Below are 25,323 nucleotides of genomic sequence, written 5' to 3' on the forward strand. Positions count from 1 at the left end.
GCCAGTCTATTCACTCCTTCCCGGGCCGAAGGATGAAAGTTATGTACTAGCAGAGGTCACCCATGGGGCTGAGCTGATCAACAGACCTGGGTACAAATAGTGATGACAAAGAGGGATGTTGCCTAGCAACTTGGTGACAGCTAGCATTTCTCTCTAAATTGAGCCTCTTAGTGGTTAGTTTTTCAAAAATAGTCTGATTCTGTTCACAATCCTTTCTGTAATGTGTGTATTTCCTTAAGCAAGTTTTGCTTGTTTTGCCAAACCTTCCGCTTTGAACTAATTTATTCAGCAGCTCTTCTTAACATGGGATATGATGCACGATGTGGGTTAATTATTCCATAGGAGTGACATTTGAAAAACAGTCAATTAGTGTAGTAATGATTGGACTCACAGTGCCCCATGCACATACCTCATTAGACCAGAATAATCAGTATTTCTATGGGTTATACATAAAACCATAGCATAAGCTGTCTGTGTGTACAGTATAATTAGGCAGAAGAACATTTATATTCATAATTGTATTTATGCATCCCTCAACATCAAATGAAACATCCTGCCTACCTCTGGGCCTCTTTCACCATTGGGAGAAAACAGGATGGCATTCCTAGAAGAGCATCCTATGTGATGACAAGCTGCTTAGAACAAAGGTTGACACAATGAAGATGATTGATGGTGGCAAACAACTGTAGAATTCAGTGGGACATCTGGCTAAGATATTCATGTGTTCCTTTTTGGTTAAATAACTTGCCGTAATTTGGGTTGTAGCAGAAATTGCACTTAGGTGGTATGCTACATTTTGTGTTTGCAATTATTAACACTGAAAATGATAATTTGAGTTACAGAATAACATACATTGGCCATGACACTACATCATCAGAGATAGCTACAATGAAGAGGCTCCATTGGCATAGCTTCTTCTGTCCAGTGACACCCATCCAAATTTTTCCAAGACATCCAAATTTTCCTCACAACTACTCAAACTGAAAGGCTTCTGAGGCATTGAATAACAGGACACTGGAAAATGTTGAATGCAGTGCTCTCCTAGTCATGGAGCACATTGAGCTGGACAGCTAGATAGATGCCCTGTGGTTCCACCACAGCTGCTGGTCTCAGTGCACACTGTGATCAAGATATCTGTAGTCAGAGCTTAAGAGGTAGGTTTTGGGAGTCACATTTGGTCATTGACAGCCATAAATCCCCAAAGTAATGACAGAAATCTTGGAAGCCACCTTGGGTCCCATTCTGGGAGAAAGGTGCCATATAAAAGAAGTAAATAAATAATAAATAAATCAAAATTATAATCGAATACATGAATACAAGATGTTAAAAGTGATTGGTATATCAGTGGGAATACAAACACAATGGGGTTGGCAAGGAAACATTTGTAAATGTATTCATCGGTTGATAAAAACTGCTTTTTCCTTAAGCTCCAGAAATGTGGAAAATAATGTAATATATTTCTGAGCAACTTTAAGCTGTTTCATCCATTAAGTAATCATCAGCATCAATGGGGTCAATTGTGTTATGGTGGTATGGCTGTTTTGGTTTTTGATGTCGTCCCACCACTTTTCTTCTGGCTATTCTTATCAACAAATAATTGTATGACTTATATGTATGATAATAACAAATAATAGATCATAATGTATTGAAGAATAATTTTGAGTGATTCAAACCCTATATAAAATGTTTGCTCATGCTAAAATTGCCCCACATTTTGAACAGCAGTGATGAATCAGTGACCCTCCAGATACTGCTGGAACACATTCTTGACCATTAACTATGAGCAGGATGGGATAATGGGAGTCTGAGTCCAGGAACAATTAGAACGCTATTGATCTTCTGCCACCTCTGACTTAGGAGCAAAACAGATGGGGCAGTCCTGATCACTGGGGAACCACTAGGGGACTGCAGCAACCAAATGCTGCAGTTTTGAGTTTGCCCACTGGTGTGGTTCTGAATGGACTGCAAAAAGGAACAGTAAGAAACTTTCAGAGAAAGATGCCAGCCACAGATGCTGGTGAAACGTCAGGAATAAACTCTTCTAGAACATGGCCCCATAGCCCAAAAAACCCACAACAAACAAAGGATTTGTGCTTTATGGCTTTTAGCCTGTGGAATAAGGTTTGAGGTACTGTATTAGAGAAAGGACATTCTCCACTTTACCAGTATGAGGTACAGCTAAATCATATCATCATCACCAATTAAGGTTGCCAGATTGAAAACTGGGTTCCTATACCTTTAATTATATGATTTTGTAGAAGAAGTGGTTTCAGCAGGTTGCTGTTGAAACTCACTCTTCTACATGGCCACTAAAAGTATGGGAACTCTTTCGAGTTTTCCCTTTGGAAGCTCTATCATGGAGAGCAGTACACATGGTGATGTATGAAAGATAGCCAGGAGCCACATATGCAGCCAGCTGATAATAGCCATAACTGTGATAGTGCACTCATTTCTCCCATGGTTGCACAACTGTCAAGTGAAGGCAAACAGAACTTGCCAGGTTTGAGGACAACAGTGCCATATTTCCTTCATGGCTGCAGGTCCTATGGGCTTCCTCCACCTACAACTACTATGTACAGGTGCTTAGTTGTGCCAGCAAAATGCAGCAACAGGATTCTGGCCAGTAACTACTGCAGGTATGTTTGCCCATTATCATCTATCCAATTTAAGAATGCTTGCTTTTAACTTCATATGTTAGGATTAGTTTAATGCCTCATGAAGAAATAGAGTGGACCTTTAAAATGCTTCCACTGTATCCAGAGATTATCAGCTTTGTATAGTGAGTGATCGCAGATTCTTTTTTTGCCAGGTAATTAAAGGCTGGTTTTCTAAATTCATTATACATTTGCTTTGATAGATTGTAATGTCAAAAGTTACACTAAAAAGCATAACTGAGTGTTTTATTTCTGCCAGCTCTAACAATTATTACAGTCTGCATAGCTGACATCACTAATCCCATACAGAGCAGGAGAACAGTGGTAAAGAATGTATTAAATGAATGTTTAAGAAATGACACCTATTAATTAGAAAATTATTTTGACACTGATTTCCCTCTTTATTATTTCATTTTAAACATTTGCTTCCCTTCTCTTCAACCCAATGATTTCCAACATAACTTAAAATAAAAATAAAAATAACACCTAATTAAGATTCAATGAGTCAGTAGAAGCAGAATTTAAATCAACAAATTCAGAAGTTCTGGGAAATGAAAAACATTGACTTTGCTTATCATCAAAAGGTCAGATTATTTGGTTCCTGATAAACCTTGTTCAATAATGGGACTCTATCACAAAGGAAGCCCTCTTTTCAGCCATCCTCCCTACTGGCAGGCAGACCTCTTGAAGGGCCTCTAGGACACATCTTGTGCATGGAAATGGTCAGTGGGAGAAAGTAGCCTTGGAAGCAGGTATGTAAACCTTCATTTATTTTGTTATCACACGGAAGACTGATTTCAACAGTTTTCTAAGAGCAACATGAAACAATGAGGGTTTTTGTGCATTTTTCAAATATTTTTCATATTTTGGAACATTTTTGTTGAAAATAAATTTTATTTTATTTAGAAAAAAATAATTTTTGTGTAGAAACTATCTTTTTGGTGCACAAAACACTACACAAACTGTGTTTTTGGCACAAAATCCATTTGTTGTTTTCAGAAACATATATAGGTGGTCTCACGTAAAATGCATTATAAAGTTGACCCTCTGTATCCACGGATTCTTTATCCATAGATTCATGGCTTGACAATATATTTTTTAAAAAATATAATTTTCAAAAAGCAAACCTTGATTTTTGCTGCTTTATATAAGGGACACAATTTTACTATGCTTTTGTATTTGATGGTAATTGAGCATCCATGGATTTTGGTATCATTGGGGGGGGGGTTCTTGGAACCAAACCCCAGAGGATACTAAGGGCCCACTGTAGATGCTTAATGAATCAGATGGAATCTTTACAGATTACTGCAATCCTTCTTCCTTACCATCTCTTACCTGTGTTGGTGCTGTAAGCAAAAATCCAGGTGGACACAATAGAGAAAATCCAGGGGGACACAACTCACCTGCTTTGAACTTGTTGCTGAGTGTACCGAGTTCCATACATGTTGGCATGATTATTCAGGCTCCCAAGGCTGAGAGAAGGGCTCAAAAGGCAAGAGCAACAAATATATAATTGCTCTGCTTGTGCTTTTTAATTCTTCCCTGAATTGCTGTTGACATTTCAAAAATAATGTCCACTCCACCAAGTATAGCCAATTTATATAAACAAACAGGAACAATATAAAAGAGTGTGATGTGGCAGCTAGTAAAGCAAATGAAATTCTAAGCTGCTAAACTGCATCAACTGAAGTATAGTGTTTAGACTGAGGGAAACAATAGTGCCACTCTATTCTGCTTTGGTCAGATCTCACCTGGAATACTGTGACCAATTCTGGTTACCACAATTCAAAAAAGGATGTTGACAAGTTGGAATGTGTCCAGAGGAGGGTGACCAAAATGGTGAAAGGTCTGGAAATGATGCCCTATGAGGAGAGACACAGAGAGCTAGGTATTGTTAGACTGGGGAAGAGAAGGTTAGGAAGTGATATGTTAGCCATGTTTAAATATTTGAAGGGATGTCATGTTGAGGGTGGAGAAAGCTTGTTTTCTGCTTCTCCAGAGACTAGGACATGGACCAATAGATTCCAGGTACAAGAAAAGAGATTCCACCTCAATGTTAGGAAGAACTTCCTGACTGTAAGAGATGTTTGACAGTGGAATATACTGCTTCAGAGAGTGGTGGAATCTCCTTCTTTTGAGGTTTTCAAACAGAGGCTGCATGTCCACCTGTCAAGGGTGATTGTGTATTCCGGCATGGCAGGGGGTTGCGCTGAATGGACCTGATAGTCTTTTCCAACAGCATTATTCTATAATCTTATGATTCTTTGAAAATGTATAGATGTTAACGTTCATCTGTATTGAGACTGGGGAACACTTCTCCCATCAGCTGTTATTGGCTTTTAGGCCAGAAACATGTGGGAGCTGAAGTCCAAAGATATCTGGAAACCATTGATATCTGGAAGGCCACAGATTGCCTCATCCAGGTGTGTAACTATTGGGATGTTTGTGGAATTAGAGTGTTGTCCCCCAAATAAGAATTCTGCTCCTCCTAATGAAGTTTCATTTAGTTCCTATATTTTTAGCTCTGAAGTAACATAAAACCTCAGTGAGAATGGAGAAATTCATTTAAGGTGTCCAAAGATAATGGATCGGCTAAGTTACCAAGGGAATGCAAGCACAGGAAATACAAGAATTCTAGTTGTGAATGATTTTCTGTGTCTCATTGTTTGTAATGGCAGGAATTTGGGAACTGAAGGAAAATTTCATGGGGAGGAGGCAAACATCCTTATTTTGCCCCCACCATAGCTGCACCCATAACCCAGCTTGATCTAGATGTTGAAATGCAATTTTTATCCAATGCAATAAACTAATGTAAAAGTTTTAAAGCAGAAAAATTAGAAATGTTAAAGGGCAGCTAAATCACAGTCAATAGGAAATATACACTTAAAAAAATAGCAGTGCAATAATTAAAACACCACATATCAGAGCACTATGGTGCACACTTGTACAGACAACCATGCATGTAAAATCAAAACAGCAATCTAAACTGTATCAGTCTGCAAATAATACAGTACTAGAACACATGGGCCAGTTCCCCTCCACTCCTTGTGCTGCTCTTCTTCTTTTATCTATCAGCTCAGAATTTCCCAGGAAACTCCACAATGAGTAGTTTCCACTCACACATTCACTGACAGGGAATGGATTCATCATGGACACTATAATGAGTTTATCATGATACAAGATATTATATCCTTCTTGCTTCTCGTAAACCAGAGCAAGACACTTCAAAATTGTTTATTCAACAGAAGAACTAGTGGAGTTGGTGACAGAGGCAATCTAATGAGTCATCTGGGTTATCTTTCTGCCAGATGAAGATTAAGACTGTTTATTTTTTCCAAATGACAAAGAGATGGAGCTTCCAGAGTGTTCTATGTCAATTGTAGTTAAGAGTGTTTTTAAAGGCTCGTCTCCTCTCTCCCCCTCTCTCCCTCCCTCCCTCCTTCCTCTTTTTAATTCTCCTTTTCCACCATTTACCCACTATCCATTGTAATCAGTCGATTGAAGTAACCAATGAGTACAGACAGACTCAGAATTGGAAAACAAGTCAACTGTGCTTCTAACCTCTGGGGAATCCTGGCTTCAAGCAGAATCTGATAATTTCCTTTTCCATGCTAACACTGATAGAGCTTTTTTGGATTTGTAACTTTTCCCCCTGCAGGACTTGTCCTTGCATTCTTGCACATATATACATGTTTATCTCAAACCGATGTACTGCAAATCTTGAAAGTATTCCATTATTCTACATAGGTCTCCAATCTCTCAGAAGTGCACTGTGCAGGCATTATTCACTATATAGCAATAGTAAATACTATTTAATAAATGCTAAATAGAATAGTAAAAAAACAGAAATGTCGAGTTCATGTAGAAGGTCATGACCAACATTCAAAATAATTCTTAGGATGGCTTTAACAGTTATAGCTAACCTCTCTTGAAAGAGTTTGTACGGCTCAAAAGATGTGTGACTCACTGGCTTAATGAGGTGAGCATTTCAAATGATATACTGACCAGCTATGTAATAATTCAGAACATTAATCTGGGACTTTCAAATAATATACAAATGGTGTGCCATACATTATGCACTTAGATGAAATGGTTTCATTACTTCAAACAGGTTTAATTAGCTCTGTCAAAAGCCTGTAGCTTATATAGTCCAAACACTGGTGAGTATAATTAATCAGATTTATTTTTATTTTATTTTTCTCATCAACCTTTATTAATGGTTTGTAGATAGCTGGAATATTATTAGCCTTATTATTATTATTTTAAAAAGGTCTTCACCGTGTGTATTATATAGGGCAAAATCCAACAGTAGTCCTAAATGGTACTTTTTAGTCACCACTAGTTGAAGTATTGATTTCGATGGGTCTGTTTGAGATAGGATTAACATTTGATTTAGATATGGTTTATGGCAGAGATCTTTCACCAGTGGTGTGTCATACACTATGATACATGGCTGAACAACGACAGTGGAACTATGATACATCTGCCTTCTCCCAAGTAACAGGATTCACTTTCCTTCCACAGGATCCCTCACTTGCACTGGGACATTTTTTGGCTGGTGAAGAACAGGTTATGGCTGAGATGCGTCTGGCTTGCTGACTTTAGCAAGTTGCACAGGACTTTCAAAGAATTCCTGGGAGGTCCCAGAGAATGCCTTAATTGTTGTGACTATGTTGGAAGCATTAAAAACAAAAATACATTTTTGGGAGGTAGAGAATTCCTACTTCGACAGTGACCAAAAAAAAGTGGGGGGGGGGGGGGGGATGGGAGACATGCAGGCATAAATGTGACATATGTTTTCTTATGTCACTAATAGAATGTTAGTCATACATTTTTATTTTCATTATTAAAGTATCACAATTCCATAATATTAAATAATTTTCTCATTTTGGGAGTTCCTAGAAAGTCTATGTAGATTAAAATCAGTTAATTGTCTTCTTCATTCCTTTCTTTTGATTGCATGGTCTGTTGTCAGATATAGACAGTTTCAGTTAATGTTACAAACAATCTCAAAACAAACAAGCTTCATTTATATACTGCTTTATATCACCTAAGCAGTGTCTAAGTGGTTTACAACTGTAAGCTAATTTGCCCACAACAGTCTGGGTACTCATTTTAGTGACCTCAGAAGGATGCAAGCCTGAGTTGAGCTTGAGCCCTTTTGCTGGTCTTGAACGCCTAATCTACTGTTGAGCTATAAATTGGTTACTTACAATATGACTGAAATCCCTTTGATAATAATGTGTAAATTATGCTCCAGAAGCAGTTGAAAATTTTTGTCACAATCAACATTTAACTTAGGGTCCAGTCTGTATTCTAGTTAAGCATAAATGTCAGATGAGTGTTATTGGCAGTATTATCCCTTGGTGAGCAGAAATGCTCCTGAAGAAAGACTAGATTCCGCAGTGAAACTTGTTTTTGGGACTCTACAGCATGTGTTTCTTTCTAAATGTGGAAAGGCTTGATCTCTCTTGGACTTAACACAGCTGTGATTTTGGATTCCTAGATCTTTAGACACCAACTTAGATTAGCACTTTAAAGTATGGATAAGAAATCTCTTCCTCCAGTTATTCCACTCTGCATTCAGCATAGCCAATGGTAACGGACTGTGGAAGGTGAAGTCCAAACCCTCCGCAGAGCCAAAGTTTCTTCACTTTCAATTAGTGACACAATTCTTTGCTCATTTCATTCTATAAGGAAGCAGTGCAGAATTTTACCTATTTTTTTCTTGTTGTGAGAAAGTCATTAAAAACTGTGCAGTTTTCAAAACCTATTTGGAGTTTGACACTTATGTGAAAAATTTACACATAGCATTTCTGCGCAGAATGCAGCATTTTTTTTTGTACAGAAAATAATATTTCTGCACAGACATTATTTTATGTGCAGCAAATACTGTCTCCAACACAGGAAATGGCTGTAGTTGGGGATTCACTCTGTGCAAAATTTGTACTTTTATTTTTGGTATAGAAAACAGTATTTTCTGCATTTAAAAAAAATGATATTTCTACTTAGAAAATATGTTCCCTGCGCAAAAAATAAAAATAAATTAATGCTGTTTTCTACTCCCCCCCCCAAAAAATGAACAAAACAGCTTTTAAATTATGTTATAATATGATAGGTTGTTCAATTGTGTTTAAACTTTTAATTATCGGTATTTTCAGCTTTATCACATACTAGTTTTTTTTTGTAAGGCACCTTGGGTCCCAATGTAGGAAAAAGGTGGCATATAAATACATACATAATGCAAATTTCTTTTTAAACTGTGCTACCCAGAACTGGACACAATATTCCAGGTGGGGCCTGACCGGAGCAGAATAGAGTGGCACTATTACTTCCCTTGATCTAGACAATATACTTCTATTGATGCAGCCTAAAATCACATTGGCCTGGTTAGGTGCCACATTGCATTGTTGACTCATGTCCTGAAACACATTATGTGAAACATTATTTTAGAATATTTTCCTTCCATCTGTACTTTAAAGCCAAATTGGTGCTTGCCAGTAAAAAAGTGTCAGGAAGAGCTCAGGCAGTGAGATTTTGGAGGCAGGCCCATCATGTCATTATGAAGACCATTCCCAAATCTCAATTCAGATGCACACAAAATGGGATGGGATGATGAAACTTGCAGTGCAAGAGAGGAACTTTTCTGAGCAACAATCAAACTATGCATACATAGTAATCTGCTAAGCAGCTGGTTTTTTTGGGACTCCTATGAGGCCGTATAGTTACATAATATTTTTTAAAAAAATCTGAATTTAAAAATTGGCAGGATTATCACGTGCATTGGATACAGCTTCACTTGCACATAGAAAGCAACCCTTTGTGGAATAAATCCAATTATCTATCAAGCACAAGGAACTATGAAATGTGTAGGTCCAGTGTTCTTATCCATCTGGGTCTCTTTGCATTCTAATGGTTTAAGATTGATTCAAAATGTCTTTGTCAGAAAACAATGTATATAATTATATATGAAATGCAGTGTAGAAAAGATTTTGATGCACGTGTGACGATAGGTTCATTATTTAAAAGGAAGTGAAAATGGCCAGGATTGAATTACTAAGGCCATCATCCGATACAGAACACATAAGTGGTTAGTCTTTTTAAAAATGTTTACACCTTGCCTCCCAATGAGTCCGAGGTAGACTACATAGTTCTCCTTTTTACTTCATCTTTACAATAACACTATGAGGTACATCATGTTGAGAGAGAGAGAGAGAGAGAGAGAGAGATTGACTTGAAGTCACCAGTGAGTTTTATTGCTCAGTGAAAACTTGAACCTAGATCTCATAAATCTCAATGTACAGTAACACTCTAACTAGAATGGAAACCTTTTCTGTTATACTTTCATGTGTAAATTACACTAGTTCAGTTTATTTGAAAATGAAACTCAGGACTGCACAACTTTAGAAGCAAGTAACTGAATAAGACAGAGCAATTAGTGGGAGATCCTGCCAGAAAGAGAAATCCACATTCTTAAGAGTTAACTGAGATATCCATGTGAGACAGCTCATCAGTTCCTGCAACCCTCCTACAAGGAATCATTGATCTTCCCATGGGTAACGGTATTTCTTCAGGATCCAGAGTAGAGGTCCCCAGAGCCTCTGTGGACTCGATTGTACTGGATCATTTTGAGTCTGTGAGTACCGAGGAAGTGGACAAGATCCTTCGAAGTGTTAGGAAGACAACGTGCTCTCTCGATCCCTGTCCCTTTTGGTGGGCGGCGGGGGGGGGGGGGGGTCGGTTGTAACTGTTATGTTGCGCCACATAATTAATTCATCTTTTAGGGAAGGACGTTTTCCATCCAGCTTGAAATTGGCCATTGTAAAACCGCGGTTTAAAAAGCCCTCCCTAGACCCCCTGATTCGAAGTAATTATCGGCCTGTTTCCCTGCTGCCTTTTTTGGGGAAGGTGATCGAGAGGGCGGTTGCCTTTCAACTTCAATCGGTCTTGGATGAAACAGATTTTCTAGACCCATTTCAAACTGGCTTTCGTGCAGGCTATGGAGTCGAGACTGCCCTGGTCGCCCTGGTCGATGATCTCCGTCTGGGCATGGACAGGGGTAGCGTGTCCCTGTTAGTGCTCTTAGACATCTCAGCGGCTTTCGATACCATTGACCATGGTATCCTTCTTGAAAGCCTGAGGGAGTTAGTTATCGGGGGCACTGCGCTCCAGTGGTTCCGTTCCTACCTCTCGGGCAGATTCCAGATGGTGCAGCTGGAGGACGTGTGCTCCGATAAGAGGGCACTTACATCTGGTGTCCCTCAAGGAGCCATTCTGTCCCCCATGCTATTCAACATTTCATGAAACCGCTGAGAGAGATCATCCGGAGACACGGGGTGCAGTGTTATCAGTATGCTGATAACACCCAAATATGTTTCTCTGTGTCTCCAACTGATGCAGTGACCAGGGATGGCATCTCTCCTCTAGATGCCTGTCTGGAGTCAGTAATGGGCTGGATGAGGGAAAACAGACTCAGCTTGAATTCAGAGAAAATGGAAGTACTCGTGATAGGTTCCCCGCGCCCAGGGATGGAGATTTGTCCACCTGTCCTGAATGGGGTCACGCTCCCCCTGAAGGACTCAGTTTGCAGCCTGGGGGTGCTTCTGGACTCATCACTCCACCTTACATCTCAGGTGGATGCGACAGTCAGGAGCACCTGTTATCAGCTTCGGCTGATACGCCAGCTGCGACCCTACCTGGGCTGGGGGGACCTTGAAACAGTGGTACATGCTCTGATGAACTCTTGGTTGGATTTCTGTAACACGCTCTACATGGGGCAACCCTTGTACCAAACCCAGAAGCTTCAATTGGTGCAGAATATGGCAGCGAGGTTGGTCACGGGATGTTCCAAGACCAGCCATATAACGCCTGTCCTATACGATCTGCATTGGCTGCCCATTCACTTCTGGGCACAATACAAGGTGTTGGTTATTACCTATAAAGCCCTAAATGGCTTGGGCCCAGGGTACTTGAAGGACCGCCTCTCCCTATATAATCTGCCCCGCGCTTTCAGGTCAGCCGGGAAGCAACTCCTGAGGGTTCCTGACATGAGATATTCCGTGACTGCACAGAGGGTGTTTTCTAGCTCAGCCCCGCAGCTTTGGAACTCTCGTCCCGGTGACTTCCGCTCGGTTACCTCCCTTGACCTGTTCAGGAAGAAGTTAAAAACCTTCCTCTTCCAACAGGCTTTCCCCCAGATGCTATGAGATCTGCTCTCTCCCCGTTGCACCAGCACTTTATGCTAGTTTGTCTGGTTTTATCTTGTAACTTTTTACTCTGTTTTTAATTAATCTGATGTATTGTTGTGGTTTTTATATGAATACTGTTTGTAAATTGTACATTGTGTAGTACTCTGTTGTAACCTGCTTTGATCTCCCAGGAAAAGCGGGCTATAAATAAACACTTTATTTATTATTATGTTCCTAGCGGAAATGATTGCAAATCTCGGATTCTTTTCATAACAGCATTTCCCCTATCTAACATAGGAATGGAGCCAACTCAGGGCATATATATAGTCTCACCCTGTTCCTTCAACTTTGTTCTCTCTATACAGAAAGTGTTGTGATAGTGGCTGTAACCAGGATCTCACCAAGTCTGCTATCTCTATCTCTTTCAATCAGAGCTTGGCAAAACATATATTCTGTTGAAACTGATGTTGCCCTAGGGGTCCAGGGAGAGGAGAGAGAGAGAGGTCAGCTGAGGTGCATGTGAACTAGTGGTTTATTCCTCTTATATAGAAAAATCTCTGTAGTAGCTAAAAAGTTTGTCCAGTATAAGCAGTGGCTTATTATGAACATGTACAGTAAAGCAGAGTATATCATATTACTTCTGTATCTTTCTGAACTATGATCTACTTCCCCTTACTTTCCATTTATGAAATTTGGCCTCTGGAAGCTGAGTAACTACAACAGGATACCTTGTAGATTTCTACAAAATGCAAGTTAACTGTAAATCTTTGGACATCTTTTCAAATAAATCTTTATTTAAGCCCTGACCATGTCTGGATAATGTTTTTTCCCTCCTTTCTTCTTGTTTTCATTTCTTTTTCTCCTTTTGTTGTTGCTTCATATGCTTTTGTGCATTGGCTAAGAAATCCTGAGAGAGGCAGTTCTCCCTGTAATTCTGGTTGAAATCCAAACCACAAGTTGATGGAAGCCTCACAGGAAAGCCTTGTCTAGCAAAAGGAAAAGAAAAGAAATAAAAAGCTGGTCCCAGTTGAATGCAGTATTTTCTTTAATTCTTCATTTCAAGGAAGAAGTAGCAATGGAAAGGCTCTTCTCTAGATAATGTGTTGATTTGTCCACAGGATTGCTGTGGCTAATGTGTGATTGCTAATATAAACTAACACAAAGATTCAGACAAACCCAAGAATAGATGAAGGAAATTTTCTCTAGAAAAAATACACTGCTAAATTTGATGAAAAGTGTGTGGCTTTTTGAGTTAGGATATACGTTCCTCCTGTTCAGTTGTTGTTGGTCCTGATGCTCAAGGGAGTAGAGAACACTTGCAGAAGAACCCAGATGACCTGAAAGTTCCTTTGTGTATTTATTACCTTAGTTTTAGTGGAGCAAAGCTTAGACATAAATAGTCCTTTAAAGCTCTGTACAGCTTGGGTCCAGACACACTGTATATCTTTATACAGGCCAACTTGAGATTTAAGATCTGCAGGAGAGGACTTTCTTTCAATCCCACAACCTTCACAGGCACATTTGTAGAGGACTCAGGAGAGAGCTTTTCAGTGGCTGCTCCCAGGTTATGGAAATCTCTTCTAGAGGAGGCTTGTTCAGCTCCCCTCCTGCTCTCTTTCCTCTGGCAGGTGGAGACATTTTTATTCTGGCAGGCCTTCAAATTTTAATGATGGAGCAGTAGTGTTTGTGGGAAATGGTATCTTGCATTTTAAAACTTTTACTGGTAATTATGTTTTAAATGTTTTGAAATGTTTTAAAGCATTTAAAAATAATATAGTATTTAATTCTTGCTAACTTTTGTAAATTAATATTTTGGCTTCATCGTATTTTAATAATTGTAAGCCAATTTGGATCCTATCTTGGGAGAAAAGAAGGACATACATTCAATAACTAAATAAATAGTCAGAATTCATATATTCAAAAATAAGTTGATATAAATTCATGTGTAAAATAAGAAAGCCAGGTATATTGTTGTGTTCTTGGTAATTCAGCACTATACTCATACACAGTGTGGATTATATTTATATATGATCAAGACCTGCATACAACAGTGAGAGATTATGATGTTATAATTTTTTCTTATTATGTTTTATGTACTTTTACACACGTGCATCCTTGGATATTCTGCTTGCAAGTTTGTATGTGCATACTTGATCATTCTAACAGTATTTGAAGAGTCATGGCTCTATGGCAGAGTACATTCAAAGCATCCAAAACTTGATCCCAGTTGTGCTGGAGAAGAGGTACTATATCTGTACTATGAACCCTGAAAATTTTGCAAAGTTTTATATCCAAAACCCCACATTTTGCAACAGCCTCCAAACTGAGTTACAGACAACTAAGCTTTGGGGCTCCCAGTAAAAGTTTACTATGAACCATGGAATTTGGAATCACCTCCAAACCTGTGCCAAAGTTTGGCAATTGTTTTGCAGTTAAAAAACCCTGCTTTTCGCAACAGCCCAAAAACTTAGATACAGACATTTGAACTTGAGATTCCAAGGAAAAACCTCTCCAGCCCCCAACACTGTCTGATTTTCTCTGAATCTGTGCCAAAGTTTTACAGTTATTTTGCAACAAAACATCCACATTTTGAAACAGCCTCAAAATTGAGTTATAGGCACCTCATCTTCAGGTTCCTTTTGTCTCTTAATGAGAATGGGGTACTAATGTGGTCATCTAATTTTATGACTGCATTGTGTAAAGCAGTGCTGTGTACATGCCAAAGTTCTGAAAAGTTATTGTTTGGACTACAACTCCCAGAATCCTTGTGGGATTCTGGACATAGGTGCGTTACAGACTGCCGAGAAGTGGCGGTCTGCCGCTGCCACCGGTTGCAGCGTCCGGGAACCGCAGCAGCCAAACGGCGCGGTTCCCGGATGCTGCCAAGAAGGAGCGTGAAAATCGCGCTCCTTCTTGCGGCCTGGAAGTGACACCGCGAGGCACTAGTCGCGCACTTGTGGCATCACTTCCGTTGCGCGACATGCAGATGCACAGCGTCCGCTACATCAAAATGGCAGCAGCCGTGTGGAACGGCCACCGCCATTTGTTATGGAATTTGTCAAACTGGGACATCCCGAGGATGTCCGAAATGGCGGTCTGTAACCCGCCATTATACTCCCTAAAAGTAACTTTTTAAATCTCTGATGTGAGTGTGTAAAACTAATGTCTTAGAGCCTTTTAGTCAACCAAGACATGAAATCCATTTCCACTGAGTTTATCCCTGGTACACTGGAGCTTAAAATGTAGAGTTTACTCTCTCCCTGTTCTGCTTTATTGGAATTTTAAGTGGGGAACTGATAAAGGTATAATTAAAATCTTGCAAGTTAAGTACATCTCATGAATTATTAAACCAAAGCACTAACAACAAACTCTGCAAAGAGCACCATGTACGCCTCCTCAGGTTTTGACAAAAAACACCCTTGCCAAGGTCACATTGGCATTTAAAGGGTTTGCCTGCATGTTGCAGATAACATCCTTCCTCCAGCAGCTTTAATGTTCATAGGCGTGTCAGAGAGGGAAGTGAAAGAATGACTAGGGGGAGAGTTCTTAACTATCTACTAGTACACTTTTTTGGATTTTTTTTGGGGGGGGGGTGATTTATTAAAGTAGGGAGCAATGTATCTTCCGTATTTGCCTTAATGTATGTAGGACTCTGTATTTTGATTAAATCCACAAGGTGGCAACTTGCTGCAGATTTTTTTTAAAGAAGTGTGCTGATACCCAAGCATCTTCATTAAGCATTCTGATTGCCTTCAAATCACCCTCCTGCAAAGATGACTTGTTTACTCCTCATTATTGGGAGCATGTAATGCAGAAATGTGCCTAATCAAAGTTTAACTGGGTCTAATGCTTCTTTTCTTGGGAAGCATCATGCTTTATTTATTTCATCCAAGGGTATCTCACTGAGAAATTTTCTAGGGAGGCAGAAGGCCAGGAGAACAAAACCCTCAGCTTGAATGGTTTGTTTATAACAGCAGTGTGACTACTACAACTCTACAAGGCAATGTTCCCAAATTGTGCAGTTGGCAAGCAGAGACCATCATTTTGCCAGATGGCCTACCAATAAAATTATCAAGAATGGTGCATATACAGTAAGAGATGAAATGACAGAAGATGATGGAGATATTATTTTTTGCAGATAATAAAATGGGGGATAAAATGATTGGGACAGTAGCCTTTGAAAAGCCTGTTAAGTCTTTGCCAGTCTGATGCTTTCCAGTGAGCAGACTACAAGTTCTATCATTCTGGCAATATGGCCACTAGGAATAATGGAAGGTGTCCCAGGTTTGTGCCAAGCGACTGAAGCGAATAGACTTCAGTTAGATTGAGTCCTTTGTCAGAATTTTCACATTTGTGAGAACAGTTTTAGTGAGTTTCTATAAATGCATAAAAGTTAAAAGTGCCTTCTTGGTGTTAGTTAGATTACCATCTCCCTCCCTAGCTTCACAAGGAAAATAAATATTAGAGACATATTTGCACAAATTGAACAAATCATGACCAGCTTTTGTGGGAATGGGGGCAAACCTCGCTTAAGCTAAAATTCTGTTCTGACCTTAAACTCATGTAATTTCTGTTGCACCAGTAGTGACACCATCTCAGTTATGGTGGAAGGCTAATAGATTTGCAAAGGTAGTTCCATCAGTTGCACATGGGCACACAAGTGATTTCACTTTCTCTACATATAGTATGTGCATGTGAAAACACTAAATAGAATGTATCCTTAACTGTAAGCAACGGCACATTGGTGACTGCTGACTTAAGGTTGCTGCTGTGCAGTTGTTTTTGCAATGGTACAACTTAGTGTAACTTTGTGAATGTGTATTTAATGGTAAGCAAATACTGAACGGGTTCTTGGCTTTGATGTCTTGTTCTCATGCTAGAGGTGAGATCTTCACAGGCAGCCTCAATCATAAATGAGACACTGGCAAGATTTATTCACGTCCCTAGTGACAGGAGAGTTCCAGCCAACCAGTCAGCCAGCCAGCACTCCCTCAGCCCAGAGAAGAGAAAAGAAGGAGGCTGCAGCACCTGCCATTTTAATTCCCTCCTGATGCATCTGGGCCTGAATGTAGTATAAATTGGGCATGAAATCCAAAGGTAGTAGAAGTAATGTAGTGATGAGGACTCCAGCTTTCTCACCAGGTCCTTGTGTTCTCGGTAGTTGTCCTTAAACAATTATAAAAAGTAAAGTAAGTTGACATTTGCTGTAATGAACCACACAATCTGTTTGTAGGAAACATCATAGTATGAATCAACTCCATTAGCATTAAATGGTACCACAGAAAAACAGTTCATGTTAGTTGCACTCCCATGGAAAAATTGGCTCTGTGTTTTAGGATAGAAATACGATAAGTGCTGCCCACAAGGACAAAACTGATTTTTTATAGAGCAGCTGTGTCTGTCTTGACAAATCGTAGCAGAACATCAGCAAGCAGGAACAGCATGTTCTATGGTTTTGCTTGAGCATTCTCCATCACAGTGTGCTGATCTTTGGTACATCAATAAGTTCTCACACACACACACACACACACACACACACACACACTGACCTTCTACTGCAAACAAACAAACAAACAAACACACACATGCATGTACACACTTCAGTTTTAGAAATGTGGGTGATGAAATCCATCTTGGCCAATGTAGGTGTGTGGTAAATTGCTGCTCGATCAATACGGAGGACAAGGAAGGGGATGTGATTCATGCTAGGTACCTCTGTCTCTTGGGGGCTACTTTCGTCTATACAAATTTAATCACCACTTTTCAGGATTCTGCCTCTTTGCCTAGTCTTGAAAGCAAGGGACACTACCCTAACAAAAAATATACATTAAATACACAACCCTCTGGATATCTGCTCAGAAACAAACCCTACTGAGCTTATAGGGTTTTATTCACAAGGAATTGTTGCACACTATTAGAGACTAAAGGCAGAAGAGGGAAATCTGTGGCCCTCCTAATGTTTCTGTGCATAAAATCTTGGATGAATAGCTATGCTGGATGGGAATGAAGAGAGCTGGAATCCACTAGAATCTGGAAGAACAAGTCTGGACTAAATATACAAAACTGTATATTCCTAGGTTGTCCCAAACAAGACACTGCAGTCTGTTACATTAAAAAGGGTGGAGGTGACTGAGGGATCACCAGTACTAACTGCAAGTTTTGGGAAATTCAGGTTTTTATTCAGAAATATGCAAGAGTGCAATCAAACACACAATAATAATTCAGACAGAAACAGCATTCAGAACTAACTGGAATGGAGGTATGGAAATTGGATAGCAGAGTATGTGGGGTGTAGAAAGGGCAATGTTTACCTGTTCAAAGAGTAGACCACAGAAAGTGGGAAATGACTCAGACTGGGGTCTGAGGGTAAGACAGATAATACACCGAGCACCTACTGGGGGCCAACTATGTGCATGCTGTGTGCCATTGTCTGCAAAGAACTAGATTTGGGGACTACTATTTATACCTGAGAACATGCCTGACTCCATATATGAAAATATGGAGACCCAAAATATAATGTGGGGGATGCAATGTGTACTAAAAGTTCAGATGACTGAATACTCCCCATTAAAAAGAAAGAAAGAAAGACTACACACACACACACACACACACACAAGATTACCAGAGAAGTGACTATTATTTGCCTCTTAAGTATAGAGAGAAAGAAGGAGGGAAGAAAAGGCAACTATGGTTGCAATTTTGTTGGCAGTATATGTGGTGTTGCACTGTATTACTTAGAAGATTTTCACACAACATCGCTATATCGTTCCTGTAACGTCCCAAAGTGTAGTGGAATCATCATAACTGATAGACGATTCCAAAAGATTTTCACATGAGGCTGTTAGTGTTCTTAAATCATTGCTGAAACGTTACTGTGTCCAGTGTGTGAGTGTAACTGTTTTGAAATAGTTTTGTAATCATTTATTGCTGAATTCTGATATATCAACGTTTTAAGAACACTAACAGCCTCATGTGAAAATCTTTTGGAATCGTCTATCTCTTATGATGATTCCACTACACTTTGGGACGTTAAAGGAACGATATAGCAATGTCATGTGAAAATCTTGAATGTCCTCATTTCCACTTACAGATAAATTGGTGTGCGATCTGAATCGATGGATTGATTTGACATCGGATCATGGTTTATACTACACTTGGCTCAATTGCATTTTCTGTCATTTTCTGGCATCAAAATAATCCACTTGTGGTTCACATTCATGAATGAATTGATTCAAAATGATTCAGCTCCAGCCAGTCAAAGGACAAATTTGAATCGATTATGATCCGCTTCTGGTTCACACTTTCATTAAATCGATTTGGTGAAAAAGATGCAAAAAAAAAAAAATAATCAGCGTTAAAAGGATGTGGATGAAATGGGTCTGGTGCATGGCACCCCCCTCACCAAATCGCTTCAGTGAATCACTTCAAGTGGGAACCAGGGTCGTTTGAACTGGTTCAAACCAAATTGCAACCCAGTTTAAATAGTAGTGGGAATGAGGTCTAAATACATACTCTTCTTTAATACATTCTCTGAGTAGCTTACAAGGTACAATGAAACACAAGTAACACTAACACTGCAGAAATAAAGCAGTTTGATAACACTTTTACTCAATAGCTCAATGCTATGGAATTATGGGATATGTAATTTGTGGTGCTTCGCAGTGCTCTGATAGGAAAGGCTAAATATCTCACAACTATAAATCCTACAATTTCATAGCACTGAGTCATGGCAGTTAAAGCGGTGTCAAACTGTCTTATTTCTGCAGTGTGGCAACATCCTAAAAATACATGTATCTAAAAACACAAAGGAGTTATGTTTAAAATGGTGTTAAACTGTGTTAAATTGAATCAAAATAATTTAAAACTCCATTTACCTGTAGTCACATGAGCATATACCTTTTTTTTGGGAAAGATGCTGCTGAGGGACATATTCAATACCTCTTTGGGCAAAGCCCAACCCTTCATAGAAAGCAGCTTCCAATTACTGGAATACAAAATAACAAACATTTATTTGTGGTGGTGGTGGGGGATAGGTTCTGAACTGATGAGAAAAGAGGTGATATTGTTCTCTTAAATCTCCCCTAGCAATTCACTGTTTAGATGAACAGGTAAAATGCTTCCCTACTCCTGGCAGTGGCAAGTGACAATGTAGAAATGCACAGGTGAAATGCTACCCTCCACCTATGACATCTGGAAGTTTGCCCAGTGTCAGTCCCAATCTTAGGTAGAACATCTGAAGAACAAAGCCTGCTTCAGTCATGATTAAACAATATATTAGCAATCAACAAGGTTATGGAAAGTGCCTCTGCTCCTAATGTTCTGAACGCCATTGACCTCTCCTACAGCATCTGTGTGTCTCCCCTGGCCAGCACTTTAGGAAGGTTGTTTTTTGTATTATAAGCAGTTGCTAACCCAGCATAACCATGGGACTTGTAGTCCCCCCCCCCCACCACAAAACTGACTTTATCAAGTTCTCTCCGGCATATGCTATCCAAGTTCCTTACTCCATAGAAGTCACCACATGTACAGTTCTACATGGGAAAGTGCATTTGTGTAAGCATTTATTCTCTTGCTTTAACCAGTTTTTAAACAGAATAGGGCTCAGGGTTATAATGATGTTGCATGTGTGTAGCTTTACATGAACATTGTTGCCTACAGATCTTAGCCACATATATCAAATGCAGAAAAGATCACAATGAATAATATGCAAATAATATATACATTGCAGTAATCTTTGTTTTTAAAAAGCAGTTATACCGACAGCCAGGAAGAGCCATGACAGTTCGAAAAGCACACATGTATCTGGATGGCTAAGGACACAATGGCAGGATCTTTTTAACAGTGTTTTCTAAGCACATGAGAGAGATATCTGATCCATCCAGGAAAAGGATCTCAGCTATAGCAACTATGGCCTGGTCCAGATGGGCTGGAAAGGACGCCCTCGTCACGTGCGAGGGGTGCCTCAGAGTGGCGCTTCCAGACGCCCCACAACCTCGCACATGATGAGGGCATCAAAATGGTGGTGCCCTGTACACATGGGCGCTGCCATTGTTACGCAAGTGCCGCGCAGCATCTGCATGGCACCACGTGGCACTTGCGTAATAAGTGTGCCAGTGGGGCACTGTGGCGCAGTCATTATGCCACCACTGCAGCATAGAAAGAACCCGCTTTTTGTGGGTTCTTTTTCTGCTGGCAGGAAGCCTCGCCGTTTGGTGGCTGAGGCTTCCCTCTGGCAAAAAAACAGGAGCCTGCAGGCCACCCTTTTTGGGCTGTCTGTACCCCGCCTATGGGACAGGGAGGAACAACATGGTATTTTCCATCGTGGGAATTTGGCCAGTACAGATACATAACAATTTCATTAATTTAATTTTTAACAGAAATTATAATAATGTTCCTATTTCTTTATAAATGAGATGGGAAGAATGTGAGATTAACAGAAATGTGAATGGGGAAGAAGGTAAAGCTACCAGATTTGTCCACCTCTACAGTTCGCACCACTTACATTAAGCTATTACTATTTCTTAGGTTTTGTCTGTCGATTTGTGCATTAAAAAAGACACATCATACTTCATTTTGTGTTTTATCTTAAACCCCTGCGTTCCATTGAAATGCTGTCTCCATTTCCTAACTTTATTTGTTCTCTGTTTGATCTGTCCTGTGAACTACTTAAACTACCAAACATCTGGATTAGATAAACTAAAACCATTCTGGGAATATATTTGCATATTCAATGTTTGGTAACCTTTGACTAAGATGTAACACTTTCTCCATCCCTCCCCCCATATAAAATTTTCCATCTGTTTGGCATTTAACTCACACATCTAAAGCAGAAATGTTCATTGTATTGACTTTTTTTGAAATGATATGTAGTGTGCAAACATCCCATTGTGGATTTAGAAGATTTATCTATGAAATGAAATACAATTCTGTACAAATTTACTGGATTCACTAATGTGAATCCAGCTCCAAGCATAGACATATTCCATATTTGTTTCCAAGAGGTGCTAAGTAGTAAGGCCTGTAAAAAACAACAACCTTGAAATAGTAAGATAGGGAAGATAGGGAAGCCAGCAGCAAATCTCCTATGGGTAGCAGCCTTCCTACAATCTACCTCAAAGCTACAGCCAGCAAAGTCAGTATGGAAATGGCAGCAGCAGTGGATGAGGAAGTGGTAGTGGATCTGATGGCTATGCCCAGGATTAATTGTTCATGAGTGGAAGTGGTAGTGGAGAAAGCTATGGCATCCAGGATCAAGGTAGATATGAGGGTCAACCAGACCACAACTATGGCAGAGGCAGTGGAGAAAGAGGTGGTGGTGGACATGATAGACGTACTGTAGCTTCGATTGGAGTGGTGGTAAAGGTGGCAACAGAGGTGGTCATGAAGGCATGGATAGTGGTGAGCAAGGTGGTGGTTTCAATAAATTTGGTGAACCACAGGACCAAGGATCATGCCATGATTTTGCTGGTGAACAGAATAACTGACAACAAAGCGACCTTTGTAAAGTTGAAGACTTTCATGGTCCGCATCCATAGTTTTCCTTGGGTTTTTCAGTCTATGTGGCCACATTCCGGAAGAATTTACTCCTGATATTTCACCTGCATCTGTGGCGGGTATCTTCAGAACTTGGTGGCATTGAAGTGTGTGGCATATATACACCTGTGGGACCCTTGTTTGGGAGGATATATATACTCCACACACCATATGGAGTATGCATGCCACCAACCTCTGAAGATGTCAGCCACAGATGCAGGTGAAACATCAGGGATAAATGCAGATGCAGCCACATAGACTGGAAAACTCACAGAAAACAATACCACCTTTGTTCAGGGACTTGGTGAAAATGGAACTATCAAGTAAGTAGCAGACAGCTTCAAGCAGATTGGCATAATCAAGACAACAAAACGAAACAAAACCGGACAGCCCATGATTAACCTATACACAGACCATGAGGTAGGAAAATTGAAATGAGAGGTTACAGTTTCTTTTGATGATCCTTATTTGCAGATGCCGGCATTTATTGGTTTGATTAGAAAGATTTCTCAGGCAACCCCATCAAAGTTTCACTTGCTACCCAGAGGACAGATTTCAACTGATGTATTGGGAATGGCTGTGGAGGAAGAAATCATGCTGGTGAAGAAGGACCTATGCGCCATGGTGAATTTGGTGGTTCCAGCAGCAGGAACAAGAGTGGCTTTCCGAGCATGGGAGGTGGCCAGCAGTGTGCAAGAGGCTGGAAATGCCTGAATCCAACATGTAACAATATGAATTTCTCATGCTTTAAGGAATTTAATCACTGTGAAGCATCAAAATCAGATGGCCCTGGGGGTACTAAAGATGGGAGGTGGATTTGGTGACGAATGACATGGAGGATGTGGAGGCATTGACCCAAGTAGTTTCCAGTGGAGACAAGGGCAACTTTGGACCAGGAAAATGGATTCTCAAGGGTGCCATGGACAGGACTGTTGTGAAAGATCTTGATGAGCCTGCAGACATGGGAAGTTATAAACATCTTTAATTTGTATGATGTCCTTTTGTTGCAAATTTGTGTGTTCTTTGTTGGTTTGTGTACAAACTTTGTATTCCTTCACATTTATTGTTTACTGTATTTGTTAATAATCTGATACATTTGAAAACACAAGTTGTAGTCATGTATGTATAACTGTGTTGTGGGGTGGGCTAGGAGGCTTGAATAATAAAAATATTTCAGTTAATACAGGGGGGGACAAATTTTTCACTCATCCCTAATACTAAGATTAATAAAAATAATTTTTTTATTTATATCCTGCCCCTCTGTCCAAGACAACCAGCACAGCTAACAAGTCAAAACAATACAATACCATATCCCAATATCCTGGGACTTTAAAGGCTATAACCAACACCTTGTACTGCACCCGAAAACTAATGGGCAGGTGTCATGTAATCACTTCTGGCTTTACCAGAAACCAACTTGGCTGCCATATTCTGAACTAACTGAAGTTTCTGAACTAAACACAAGGGCAGCCCCATGTAGAGTGCATTGCATTGCATGAGGATACCGGCATGTGCACCACAGTTTCTAGGTCCCTCACTTCCAGGAAAGGGCATAGCTGGCGTATCGGCCGAAGCTGATAACAGGCGTTCCTGACTGTCGCAATTACTTGATTTGTCATCTGAAGCGACGGGTCTAGGAGCACCCCCAGACTGCAAAGACAGTCCTTTGAGGAGAGTGTGACCCCATTTAGGACTGGAGGTTGTACCACAATGTTATTTTAGGAAAACATAATACTGAGGACAAAATAGTTTTGATGAAAATCACCTGTCATATACAGTTCTAGATCATACATGAAACATGCTAACTCATTACTGTACCATCCTGTGATCCACTGTTTTAAGCATATTTTTTTCCTAAGTATCATTCACTTCAAGTATTGGAACTAACCTGGGAGTAAAGTACTTCAGACAGCATAACATAGAAAAGTAAGGTAGGAAGTGGGGAGAAGATTTCCTTTGCTAATTTGCAAAGTCTTTTTTTTTAAATTCAAAATCAGACATCACTCTAATCCTTGCTTTATGGAGAGGACAGGCTGCCCTCTCAAAATTCAAGTAAAGAGTTTGTGGGAGCAGAGGTCTCCTTTGTACAAAACACTGCTCGTAGAACTTCTGATGTAGTCAAATGGACCAAACAATTTAAATTATTTAAAATGCTCTCTCCCTCTCCCCTTTCTCTCTCTGTGTATGTTTTAATAAATAATAATAATAAATATATAATAATTAATAATAATAATAATAATTTTTATTTTATAGACCGCTATTCCGCAATGATCATAGCGGTGTACAGTAAAATGCAAAATTACAAAAAATTGCAAGGCCTCTCTCCCCCTCAAGTGGCGTTGGAGGAGGGCTCTTTGTCTTCCAGGCCAGGCCTCTCTCCCCCTCAAGATGGCGGTTGGAGGAGGGCTCTTTGTCTTCCAGGCCAGGCTCTCTCCCCCCTCAAGATGGCCGGTTGGAGGAGGGCTCTTTTTCTTCCAGGCCTGGCCTCTCTCTCCCTCAAGATGGTGGTTGGAGGAGGGCTCTTTGTCTTCCATGGCCTGGCCTCTCTCCCCCTCAAGATGGTGGTTGAGGAGGGCTCTTTGTCTTCCTAGGCCTGGCCTCTCTTCCCCCTCAAGATGGCAGTTGGAGGAGGGCTCTTTGCTTCCAGGCGGCCTCTCTCCCCCTCAAGATGGCTGGTTGGAGGAGGGCTCTTTGTCTTCCAGGCCTGTCTCTCCCCCTCAAGATGGCGGTGGAGGAGGTCTTTGTCTTCCAGGCCTGGCCTCTCTCTCCCCTCAGATGGTGGTTGAGGAGGGCTCTTTGTCTTCCAGGCCTGGCCTCTCTCCCCCTCAAGATGGTGGTTGGGGAGGGCTCTTGTCTTCCAGGCCTGGCCTCTCTCCCCCTCAAGATGGTGGTTGGAGGAGGGCTCTTTGTCTTCCAGGCCTGCCTCTCTCCCCCTCAAGATGGTGGTT

The 25,323-nt window shown here is 40.3% G+C and overlaps 1 pseudogene; it reads left to right on the plus strand.

Moving 5' to 3' along the window:
* The window catches only part of LOC121929143, a 25,621-nt pseudogene extending 2,422 nt beyond the window's left edge, over positions 1-23,199 (plus strand).
* Positions 23,200-25,323: the final 2,124 nt, after the last annotated feature.

This window comes from Sceloporus undulatus, chromosome 4 (assembly GCF_019175285.1).
Source record: "Sceloporus undulatus isolate JIND9_A2432 ecotype Alabama chromosome 4, SceUnd_v1.1, whole genome shotgun sequence".
Classification (NCBI taxonomy): Eukaryota; Metazoa; Chordata; class Lepidosauria; order Squamata; family Phrynosomatidae; genus Sceloporus; species Sceloporus undulatus.